General features: G+C 34.4%; 1 long non-coding RNA gene across 3 annotated transcripts; it reads left to right on the top strand.

Annotated features, from left to right (window-relative positions):
- On the top strand, nt 1–2950 carry LOC139847701 (uncharacterized). Of its 3 annotated transcripts, XR_011759621.1 has the most exons (8): nt 1–281; nt 368–435; nt 639–713; nt 901–990; nt 1462–1515; nt 1686–1928; nt 2569–2717; nt 2835–2950. It is a non-coding gene; the product is annotated as an uncharacterized lncRNA (long non-coding RNA). The 3 variants fall into 3 exon arrangements; XR_011759620.1 differs by lacking the exon at nt 2835–2950 and having other exon boundaries at nt 2569–2833; XR_011759622.1 differs by lacking the exon at nt 2835–2950 and having other exon boundaries at nt 368–522; nt 2569–2833.
- Nucleotides 2951–6872: the final 3922 nt, after the last annotated feature.

Raw genomic sequence — 6872 nt, 5'->3', positions numbered from 1 at the left:
TTTATCAACAAAAAAAAAAAAAAAAATAGGTTTTCCCCCAAATTGTTTGTCTGCATAGCGGCTATCACTGAAACAGATTGAACCCTTGATTTATCAAAATTCATATCAACAAATCAACTATCGAATCGGATCACAATTATAAGAAAGAAGTTCTGTCATCGTCGATGAATTGGTAGGTATAGATGATGCAATTGCTTGGGCTAAACAGAAGTATCAGACGCATAATTCAGAGAAAAGTTGGACTCAAAACGTTGAGGAAAACAAGTGTGATGGAGCAGAAGGTGATATTATTATGATTATTTTTTATTGCAAACAAAAATATTTTGTGTTTTTTATTGCAGAAAAATATGTTGTGTTTTTATTGCAGAAATATTCGGGGCAAATAAGATTCCAGAAGTGCCGATTGCCAGACGTGGATCAAGAGAATCAAATTCGGTAAATATTTAAATGGATCATATCATTGTATGATTGATGAATGATGAACTAACCTGTATATTTGAAGTCATGAATATGTGCTTCTGCGTAAGTTTATTAATAAAGCAAGTAATATTCGTCACACAACTTATGTTATGGTTTGCCAAGTAATTAGTTACAAGTAATCAATTTGCTTATCAGCTTATTATAATCTTCGCCCGCAGCTAGAAAAACAAGACGAATGTACGACGGGTAAACTGTTGCAAGAACTGGAAAATGATTTAAGCCCTTGTAAACAGGTAATTTTTTCATTGGTAGTAAAACTACTAAAAGATATATAAGCTGGGATGCATAGTTTTATGAGTAACATCTTCAAAATTTGAATCTTTAACTCTATGTTTATATGTTATAATCTTCAGCCAATGTTTCAGGTATAATGATTTTTTTTTTTTATGTTTTAAGACATTAGTGTGTGTATTAGTACAGATGGAATTAGAATTACTGGATGAGGATATAAAGTTATGGTCAGATGGAAAAGAACCAAACATCCGGTTGCTTTTATCGACACTGCATCATGTAAGTCGATTTTTATACCTTCATATAAAATGAAAAGTCTGATTTCTAAATTATTTGGCACTTATGTACTTTAAACCTTTATTTCCATTAATGGTTATCCATTGTTTTCTTAACTAAATAGCAACATTTGCCAATTATCAGAACATAGGATCACCTTAATTATTACAGTTCTAAAAGGCAAAAGCAGTTGAAAGAACAGTTTTGTCACCTTAATCGAAAGCTGTTTTTTCAAACCCTAATCTCTATAAAAGCAGTTAATTAATTCTCATTCTAATTTAATCGATTATTAGTTTATTCTATCGAATTATGTTATCAAAAATATGTGATTATTCAGTAAACATGTTCCCATCATCTATAGATCTTCCAGCGTTCGATGTTTCAGACAAGGAATGAATAGGGTTTATAGTTGTTATATGTTGATTGCAAAATTAATTGTTAGGTTGTTGCTGATTTGATGTTGTTATGTTACAGACGATTGATTAAGTGGAGGATGCGCTTAGGAAATGGGGAAAGAAGATATCGTTGGTGAGGAATTTTCTATTTTTATCGATACTGATTGTTTCAATGTTAGAGCAAACATTCAAAGTAGATTAAAAAATATGAAATTTACAAAAACTTTTGTTCTTGATGTTGCTCACTGTTTTTGTTTTTATTTATCTGGATTATGTTTACTGATTTTGACATGTTCGTTTCAGTTATCATGGGTTACGTTGGGTGGTAATCGTTATATTTGTTCATGTTAATCGGAGTTTTCAGATATCACATAAATGCCATGAGTTGATTCTGACCTCAGCCTGCACAACCATTCGCTTCTTCTCTAGGTGAGTTAACGTGTATATTTGAATTTATTTGTTGAAAAAAACATAGGTGCATTCTTGATATTGCAGTAGCAGTTAGAATTATGCCTCGAGCGCCACGACCTCTGGCTGTTCCTTCAGGTAGAATTAATCTCTTATCTAATTTTTAAGCTTCCCAATTGTCTAATCTACATTGCTGATCAACACTAATATATGATTTGGATACAAAGCGAGAGTTGTTGATATTTAGAATTCTATATTATGAATTCGGAATAGTTTAATATGTAGGACGTGTGACTATCTTTTTTTAATTCATTAATGTTAGACTAATTAACAATGACTGTTAATGAAAATAAGTATTTGCCTACTGACTGAAAAAGAAACATGTAGACAACATGTCTTTAATTTAATTAGTTGTTATTCTTTTTCATAATTAAGTTAAGGTTATAAATCAAATTTCCTACATGTATTGTTATTGAATGTAGGATTCAAATGGGTCAATCCTGCATTTCTATAGCTGATATGGGTCAAAATGTATATTGGTTGTTGGATCAAAAATGGTACTTTAATGAAGATAAAAACCGATATGGGTCAAAATGTATACTGCTGTTGTGTGTTCATTATAAGTTACCCTTACAAATGTGAAATGGGTCAATTCTGCATCTCTATAGCTGTTATGGACGGGTCGTGTTTCTACGGGCTGCTGATTGTGTTGATTTTTATTAGTGTTTCGTTTCATAAAGTATGTCCAATTTACTTGGTTATATGTTAATATCTGTAGTAGATAACCGAAGATGGGAAGTGTCATGAGAAAATATGGTACTTGAAGAAGAAGGCTACAATAATCGAAGATGACGAGGAGGAAGGAATTAACTGAATAAAAGAAACGATCCGACTTTCATATACCTAATACCTCATGAAATCATACAAGTAAGTACATATTGCTAAAAAAAACTAAAAATGTGTGCAACTGGAGTAGAACTTGGTAGTCATGACTAATGTGTTAATTAATATATACTCAATACATTTAGTATTTTTATTTTTCAGTGGGAACAAGCGTAACATTGTTTGATTACATTGTGTCTTGCACAAGTGACATACTACGTAATAGACAGAAGTTTTTTCCGAGAGTTGAGACTCCAACTCAACTCATTATTGGTCCATGTTATATTTGTATGCGGGTAAACGGGTATACCCATGCGTAGCTCAAACGGGCATCACGAATTCACGGGTCGGGTTTTACCCGTGACGGATATGAAATACCCGCGACCCGTCAACGGGTATAACCGTCCGTCACGAGCACAGGTACCCACGGGTCACGGGTTTTTTTCCACCAATTGCCATCCCTAATTACCGAGAAAAGACTATTGGAAAATTGCATGATGTAGTCGCAACCAAATTATTTACAAACGTGCTTTTCACAAATATTATCAATTAGATAATAATAAATGTAGCGACCCGACAAAATCTTCATTGACGGCGCCGTCTACTTAGGTCCCGTTACGTGGTCATAAGTCTTTAAATAACGTTTGACCAAAAGTATGTCGCATTCATTTCATAAGTAAAGATGTTTCAAGGTTTACAAAAGTAGTTCAACGACTAGTTACATTACAATGTAAACGTATAAATGAAACCTATGCGACATGATTTAGTAAAGTCAAAAGATGCTTCACGTATGCATGTATACTCGACATCCAAGCAAGTATCAAAATAGAGTGCGGAAGCATGTATCACTTAGCGTTCAAGGACCTAAGAATACATATAGAAAACTGTCAACGAAAAACGTTGGTGAAATCATAGGTGTAATAGTAAACGTTGTTTTTGAACCACAAGATTTTGTATTGCCATAACGTTGATTATCTAAATCGTTTTAATTCCAAAGTTGTTATATTTTTTTGGAGCACCCAATTATCAAGACTTAACTGTTCACGTACCCCGTTATCATAGTGTTAGAACCTACACTATATACTCGAAAATATATTTCATCCGCTAACGGTAGCGAACCGTCCGAATGAGGGCTTGTCAAACCCATGTGATCACATAACATAAGTTTACGTTTACACCCTGCAAGTGTAACTAATGATAATTGAATTGAGGCCTTTTTGTTCTAACTCGCACGTGGAATGTTTGTTTTCGTACTTGTGTTCAAAACATAAAAGTATGATACGTATATGTTTCTCATCCCATAGTTTAAAGAGTAATAGTTGTTGAAAAGGTGGGACTATGATCTCACCTTGATTGCACGAATATAAACATACTTTACAAAGTAACTTGTGCGAGAACGGATGCTAGTCTTGACCTAAACAAATAGGTTGTATCAATAACGGTAAACACGGTCGGTCAAAGTTGTTCAATTAGTCATATGGCTCGTTACGACTCGATTATATAGCATGTGAATCAAGTTGTCAAGTTTCATGCAAGAATCAAGTATAGAAGAAGATTAGAACGGTTTAAACAAGTATTGGTTAAGTTTGAACAAAAGTCAACTTTGGTCAAGTCAAAGTCAACAAAAAAGTCAACATGTTCGGGTCGGGTCCCGAACTATTTTTCTGAGCTAATTATTCATATATAAACATGTTAGAACAAGTTACATGTTAATCGGAGGTGCGTAGCATAGTTAGAATTTTTCGTAAAATTGTAAAGTTGATCAGTCCCTGAACACGGCCATTGCCGCGCCGCGACAAATGAGGGCCGCGCCTCAACATTAAGCGTGAGCTGGTGCCTGGGCTGTTTCAAATGTCTAAGTCTCAAAACTAAATTTCATTCAAACACAAATTACGAACCGTAAACATTCAAAACACGTATCTTATATCGTTGGAAAGGTAATTCGACGAGGAATACAACTAAACACGTTTCGTCAATCAAATTCATCATTTGCAATAATCAAATTTCCAAATTGAATGATCAAATAAATGCTCATCATAAATGCTTCAAGTTTATAAATGCATATTGATGATTCGGGAATTAAATGCACACATATGATACGCCGTTTCGTAGGTAATTACGCATACAATACAACTAAACACTTACAAATAACATTGCAAAGTATTCAATGCATCAAAAGTTCATTTTAGTTCTATCAAACCCTAACTCAAAATCATAAACTTAACAATTATGTTTATGAAGCTTTTCCATGTTAACCTACACACCAAATTGAAGCTAGTGATGCTAGTAACACATTTAATATACATGCACTTTTAACATCTAACAAAATTTAAGCAACCAAATCACAAGATCAAACAGACCAAATTTCAAGTTCATGCTAGTTACTTAAAATAACAAGATCGAGCATATAAATCACATATTCATGTTAGACTTGAGCCATAGACACTAATTATCACTTTTATAAGTTAAAAACATCAAGAACAAAGAATCTAGTGTTTTTAGAAAGTTATCCAAACGAGATGAAGTTGGTATGGAATCGAAGAGGAAGTTGCAAGGATTCCAAATATGTAATTTGTTTTGAAGAACACTTGCTATATCGGATTTAGATGATGAATTTATGTTGAGTGAGTTGAGAGAAAATGGAAGTATCAAAGATGAAAAAGGGAGGTGAATGAGTGAGTGGAGGAGAAAGGTTTGACTAGTTGACCTAGTCAAATCTTTGATCTCTTGGCAAGTTTAGTCCCTCAAGTTTAAAAGCGGGTGCGTGAATTACCTAAACGAAATATTTTAAAACGCGTATTAACGGAAGATGTTATAACTATACAACGGACTTTAAAATAAATAGACGGAAAGTAAACGGAAAAAGGCGGGATGTTACATTACCTACTCCTTAAAAGAAATTTCGTCTCGAAATTTAAGTAGGCGTAGTAGTCGTCGTTTCTTCCTCGGGATCTTGCGTTTCCAAATCCACGAATAAATGAGGGTACTTCTTTTTCATTTGATCTTGTCTTTCCTAAGTAAACTCGGGTCCTCTTTTGGCGTTTCAACGGACCTTGACAATCGAAATTCGGCTTTGTTTTAGCGTTTTGACGGAGTGGTCCACAATCTTAACCGGTTCTTCCACAAAATGAAGTTTGTCATCAATAGTAAGCTCCTCGAGAGGGATAACGAGTTCGGGTTCGGCAAGACACTTCTTCAAATTTGATACGTGGAAAGTAGGATGAACGGAGCTCAGTTGAGGCGGAAGATCTAAACGACAAGCGACGGGTCCAACGCGTTCCAATATTTCAAAAGGACCAATATGACGCATATTTAGTTTCCCACGTTTCCCGAAGCGGATTACACCTTTCCAAGGTGCGACTTTTAACATTACGCAGTCACCGAATTGGAATTCGAGGTCGTTGCGTCTAATGTCGGTATTGAAAGGACCTGTCCTAATCCATCCGGACGAAGTCCATATCGATTATAAACGATTCACAACAGTTGATTACATCGCGAGGTACTTGACCTCTATATGATACATTTTACAAACATTGCATTCGTTTTGAAAAGACAATCTTTCATTACATCTAAAGTTGACAGACATGCATACCATTTCATAATATATCCAACTATAATTGACTTAATAATGATCTTGATAAACTCAACGACTCGAATGCAACGTCTTTTGAAATATGTCATGAATGACTCCAAGTAATATCTTTAAAATGATCAAATGCACAACGGAAGATTTCTTTCGTACCTGAGAATAAACATGCTTTCAAGTGTCAACCAAAAGGTTGGTGAGTTCATTAGTTTAGCATAAATAATCATTTCATAATTTTAATAGACCACAAGATTTCATATTTCCATTTCTCATAAACATACGTCCCATGCATAGAGACAAAAATATCATTCATATGGATTGAACACCTGGTAACCGACATTCACAATATGCATATAAGAATATCCCCATCATTCCGGGATCCTCCTTCGGACATGATATAAATTTCGAAGTACTAAAGCATCCGGTACTTTGGATGGGGCTTGTTGAGCCCGATAGATCTATCTTTAGAGTTCGCGTCAATTAGGGTGTCTGTTCCCTAATTCTTAAATTACCAGACTTAATAAAAAGGGGCATATTCGATTTCGATAATTCAACCATATAATGTAGTTTCAATTACTTGTGTCCATTTTGTAAAACAGTTATAAAAGCAGCGC

The sequence above is a fragment of the Rutidosis leptorrhynchoides genome, chromosome 5 (genome assembly GCF_046630445.1).
Source record: "Rutidosis leptorrhynchoides isolate AG116_Rl617_1_P2 chromosome 5, CSIRO_AGI_Rlap_v1, whole genome shotgun sequence".
In the NCBI taxonomy this organism is placed as follows: Eukaryota; Viridiplantae; Streptophyta; class Magnoliopsida; order Asterales; family Asteraceae; genus Rutidosis; species Rutidosis leptorrhynchoides.
Note: the sequence above shows the minus strand (reverse complement) of the source record. Positions and strands in the feature narration are given on the sequence as shown.